Raw genomic sequence first — 6097 nt, forward strand, 5'->3', positions numbered from 1 at the left:
TAAGAAGTTTTAATGTGTGTATTTGTCACACAATATGGTGCCTTTTGAATTGTATATGTGTGTGTATATTGTGTATCATGCTCGAATTTTTTTTTTGTGTGTGTGTGTGTGCTGGAGATTGATGCCAAATGTCTTCCTAGATTGGTCTCCTCATTATTTCATCAAAACACGATCCCTCACTTCAACCCATAGCTTACCTAGCCAGTTAGCTCTGGAGGTTCTCTATCTCTGCCTCCCAAGCCCTGGGATTACAGATGGGCTGCCATGCCCAGTGGGCACTTATTTTTTTATTTTTTTAATTTTTTTTGTGTGTACTCTAACTTGGGTCTTCATGCTTTTGTGGCAAGTGAATTATTGACTGAACTATCCTCCCAGCCCTATAATATAATGTTTATATATATATATGTTTTAGTCACTGTTCTATTTCTCTGAAGTGAAACCATGACCAAAGCAACTAAAAAGGAAATTATTTACCTGGGGACTTGCTCACAGTTTCAGAGGTTTCATCTATTACCATCATGATGGAGAGCATGGCAGTAAGCAAAGCAGGCATGGTGCTGGAGAAGTAGCTGAGAGCTACATCCTGATCTGCAGGTAGAGAGGCAGAGAGCCCGGGCTTATCATTGGCTTTTTGAAACTTCAACTCCCACCCCTAGGAACATCAGGGACACACCTTCTAATCCTTCTTAAATAATGGTACTCCTTGATCATGTCACAACTCAGATGTGAAAGGTATTCTGGCAGTTGGGGGACAAAGAATACCACAAAGTCATATCACACAACAAACCTCACACAAGAGATTCATTGGGAGGGAAAAACCCAGGAGGATGGCCACCTCAGCTCTGCTCAGGCAAGAAGCATCAACTGAGCAGAAGTAAGTGTTTATATACATTTTGATTTCAAGGGCCACCACCTGGGATTGGAGGGATTATGTGGCCAGTTCTTGGGGCAAATTCAGGGATTGGTAGGATTTTTTTTTAGAGCATGGCCTGGTCACTCTCCTCCTTGAGAGGGATCATCATATCCCTTAGGATGGGGGAGGCTTGGCCTGGCTTTTGGAGCTTCTCAAGGTGCGGGTGGGGTGGGGTTGGGCATGGTGGGATGGTCACTCACAAGCCTTGGGGGGTCAGGCCTGCTACTATAGTAGTTTGGGGATGTAAACTGGTGGCCAGATGTCTCCAGGGGCATCACTATGTGCAGCAGTGAAAGCTTACCCCACCACCAAATTTGGCATGAATACCTAACACTGATGACTAAGTATTCAAATTTATGAACCTATTGGAACCATTCTTACTCAAACCATCACATTCCATCCCTGGCCCCCATAGGCTCATAGCATGGTGAGATGGCCACTCACATGCCTTGGGGGGGTCAGGCCTGCCACTAGAGTAGTCTGGGGGTAGAGACTGGTGACCAGAGGTCTCCAGGGCCATCTCTATGTGTATAAAGCTTCCCCCACTACCCAAGTTGGCATGAATACCTAACACTATTGATTAAGTATTCAAAGTTATGAGCCTATTGGAATCATTCTTACTCAAAGCATCACATTCCACCCTTGGCCCCCACAGGCTCATAGCCATATCATAATGCAAATATTCATTCAGTCCAACTTCAAAAGTCCCCATAGTCTATAACAGTCTCAACACTGCTTGCAATTTCAAATTATCTTCTGAGACTCCTGGTAATCTATTAACTGTAATTCTCTGTAAAATCAAAATCATTAAGCACATCATGTACTTCCAACATACAGTGGCACCGGCTATATATCTCCATTCCAAATGGGAAGAAAGGGAGCTTGGTGAGAAAATACTGGACCAAAGTAAGTTCAAAAGCCAGCAGCACAAATTTCAGATTCTGTATCTCCATGACTGATGTCAAAGCTCTCTGCAGAACTCCAACTCCTTCCACTTTTGTTGACTGTAACATACTTGTCTCTCTTGGGCTGATTCTACACCTAGTCTGTAGCTCTCCTTGGCAGATATCCCAGAGCTCTGGCTCCACCTTCACAGCTTCACAAAATGGCCTCTCCCAGCCTCCATTCAGGGAATGCAAGGTCATGTGCCTGGCCTCAACTGCTCTCCTTAGGCATAGAGGAAGATTCCACAACCTCTATCTTCAATCCTTGACTCTGAAGTCAGAACCGTGTGGCCAAAACTGCCATGTTCTGATGCTTGATGGGGCTGGAAGCCTTCCCCCTTGTCCAACTACATTTGCATCAGATTGCTGTTGTTTCTGGTTTCCTTCACTGCTTAAGTTTTTCTTTAATTGCTTTCCACAAGTTGGAAGTTTAGCTGGACAGGGTCTTGCTCTGAGGTCACCACTCCATTTATTCCATTTAGCATCAGGCATTTACTTAAACTTTTTATCTCACAAAGCTCACAGATAATTGCAGGAGAGAGGACAAAAAGACTGTAAGAGTGAGAGGCCTTTGATTAATACAAGGAAACAATTTCTTCCAGACACATCAGAGCAACTGCACATATGAACCTACAGTTACTGTGGTAGCATGCACAAGTCCCATGCAAGCACAATCCTGAAAAAAACCTAGCATGGAATTGATGAGGTAGACTTAAAGTTCCATTCTTTGTTCATCTGTTTTGTTTTTCACTTTTTGTTTACCTGTTTTATTTTTATTGAGAGGGGACATGAAGTTGCCTGTGTATGGAGGCGGGGAGAATCTGTGAGAAGTTGGGGGAGGGGAAATAATATGATCAAAATATATTGTATTAGCAAAAAGACTGTCGGCCCTGGTAAGTCCACCATGTTCATGTTCCAGTGGAAGGCCACACATCCAGGAATATATGGGCACCACAAATTGGACTGGTTTGGTGAAAAAAAAAACTACCAATTTGGGGGTTTAGGGAAGAAAGTATAGATCTGAGAAGAATAGTGTGGTAGTTTGAATTAACATAAGCTCATAGATTTGAATACTTGGCGTCTTAGTTGTGGGAGAAAATGCAGGCAAGTCCGACAGCCAGGCTGCTTTGCATGCTGTGCTTCTAAATCAGAAGCAAGGCACATCATGCTCCTGAGTATTCCTGTTATTATTACGTGGAAAAATGTTATTTATTAAGTGGCACTGTTTAGCGTTTGAGAAAAGCCATGAGGTAGAACAAAACCCACTATAAGAGTTTATTAAGGGAATATAGAGGTGGTATTCATAGGCCAATGGAATGACTGTGCAGGAAGAGAAAAGAGGGAATAGGTGGAACCTGCTTTTTATAGGTTCCTCCTGCACATGCACACATGGACTTACATAGCTACACCATACATGTGCATAGATTATGTAATCATGCTGCACACGGATTACCTGAACATGCAGCTCATGGATTACTTAGGACGTAAGGCCCTGGGATGATTAGGCATCTTGCCTGACTACTGGACAGCACAAGCATGGTCATGTAGCTGGGGAAGTGGATAGGAATTCAAACATTGCAGACTCTTTGTTTTATAAAAATGGTGGTGAGCAGTAATGGGGGCATCTGGTCTCCCGAAACCACTTCCAGCTGACTTACTGGGCGTTGGCTAACTTTTGTGGGTAAGGAAGGGGGCTTTTGGGGGTAGCTAGACATCCTGAGGTAGTGGATTGTCCTCTGCTGCCTTGGGAATCATCCATTGCCATCCACTGCTTTGGGTTCTGAGACTGGGTTTGATAAGCTGCTGATGAGGCAGAAGAGGAAGTTTAGAAAAAAATTACCTTGGGGGTTTTGCCAGAGGGCCCAGGGTGAGGGAGGGGGATCCTAGGACCAAAAAAGTTTGAATTATACTTATCTGAAGTGGATGATATGTTCAGGTGGATTCAAGCTGGCTCGGGAGCTCAGAAGAATTTTTAAACACATTAAGAAGCAGCCATAGGTAATTTAAAATCTTGAGCTGGTAGCCATGATATTATAATGTTTAGTACTCTGCCATCAGAATTTTATTATAATGTTTAGTACTCTACTATCAGAGAGGGAGGGAGGGAGGGAGGGGGAGAGAGGGAGAGGAAGGGAGGGAGGGAGAGAGGGAGAGAGGGAGAGACCTGCTACATGTTCTTAATTTTCACCTTATTATCTAAGCCTTATCTGAGACAAACCTCAAGGCACCTGTTTTCTTCATTAGTTTAGCATCCAGGAGACACAGGTGATCAATTGCTGAAGGCATTTAACAGTAAAAAACTGTTATATTAAAGTCTGTTTTTTGCAGAATGCAGACCCTTTTGAGTCTGGGAGTGTAAATACTTTTGGACTGTTACCGTTCCTTACTGCCTGGGTAGATTTGATGGTCCTTGGCCTCTGGCTCTATGGTGGTCCTGTAACAATTAGCTTTGTAGTTAATTAGAAGTTTGAATATATTATTGTAGATACAGAGGGAAACTGATGAAGCAGAATATGGTTAGTAGAGACAGGAGAGAGAACCAGGTAGGAAAAACTTGTGGGGTAAAAATCTCATTCTTCTGGAATTTTTGACAAGGCAGTTGATACTGGTGTCCTTTGTAACTTGAGAGAGCAGGGCCCTGTCTGTGTCACTGTGTATGAAGAGAGATTTTTCTGGGATGGAAGTGAGATAAAAGGCTTCAGGTAAGACAGGTGAATCCAGTGGAGAAAGCCCTTGAGCTTAGCAGCTGTGAGTGTTACAAGAAATACCTTGACAGGTCCCTGATATTTAGGGGAAAGAAAGACCTGATTCCCCAGTGTGTATTGGGGTTGGGCATGGCTGAGGTAAGGAATGGTCTGCGAAGTTCCACAGGAGAGAACAAAGATAGAGTAGGGGATTTAATTGGTAATCAGGGAGAGGTGAAGGTTTGGAAAGGAAGCCCGGGTAGAGCTGGTCTCCCATACATGAGATCAAATGGTAAGAGAGAAAGGGGCTACCTGAGAAGGGCCCAGAGCCTGAAGAGAGCTAGAGGCAATAATTTTACCCAGTCAAGTTGAAGTTCCCTTGGCATCTCAGTAAGAATGCTTTTAAAGACAGGTTGGTGTCCTCCATCTTCCCTGAGGACTAAGGATTTGAAAATGCCTAGGACTATTAAGAGCATTTGGTCATGTATGGGAAATCAGGGAGGTGAACTCCAGATCATTATCAGACTGGAGAGAAGCAGGAATCCCAAACCAAGGAATAATTTCCAAGGGAAGGAGATCAGTAACTGTGTGAGAGCCCACTTATTGGAAACAGGATATGCCTCCACCCAATTCGCAAATGAGTCCACCATCATGAGGAGATATTTAATTCATCTGACAGTGGGCATATGGGTAAAATCAAACTGCCAGTCAGTCCCTGGAAGGGAACCTCTATCCTGGTAGGTGGGAAAAGGTTGACTCTGATATTGGAATTAGGATCTGACTTTTGGCAAATTTCACAGGAGGCAGTAATAGTTCTTAAGAACTGTAAGTCCTAAGAAGTGGCTGTAGATGGGCTTTTATGAACTGAGACAGAGTAAGACTTTAGGGTGAAAGAGCTGATGTAAATAGGACAGAATTCACCTAGTGTCAGGGGTTGCCTGTGAGGATGTGGGTTGTACTGTATGGATTCCCTGAGGTGGGTGGGGTGAGTCCGGGTCATGGAGGGCCACTGTCCTAGCTGCCTGGACAGCCTGGTTGTTTACCTTAGAGATGATGGAGCTATCGGTCTGATGAGACTGGAAATGGATAATTCCTATAACCTTGGAGATGTGGACGCTTTTAGCATGGCCATTATTTGGTCTGAGTTAGAAATGGATCCTTCCTTTGCTATAAGGAGTCCATGCTCTTTCCAGATAGCAGCGTGGGACAGGAGGATATGAAAATCATATTTGGAGTCTGTATAAACATTTATGGATTGCCCCTGTGCCAATTGGAATGCACGGGTGAGAGCTATCAGCTCAGCCTGTTGGTTAGTGGTGTGTGTGGGTAATGCCTGTGCTCCTGCCACCTCAGTATCTGACACTATGGCATAGCCTGCTTACAGGTCCCCTCATGTAAAAAGGAGCTGCCATCTGTGTACCAGGTATAAGTGACCTGAGGCAATGTGCCCTCCTGTATGTGTGAAGGATGAGGTAACAGTTCCTCTAAGGTTTCAGTGCAGGAATGAGAAGGAGAATAGTCAGCATTAGGTCAAGGAAGGAGGTTTGAAATATTAA

This window comes from Peromyscus californicus, unplaced genomic scaffold, assembly GCF_007827085.1.
Source record: "Peromyscus californicus insignis strain IS unplaced genomic scaffold, ASM782708v3 Scaffold_10__1_contigs__length_136768540, whole genome shotgun sequence".
NCBI classification, from domain to species: Eukaryota; Metazoa; Chordata; class Mammalia; order Rodentia; family Cricetidae; genus Peromyscus; species Peromyscus californicus.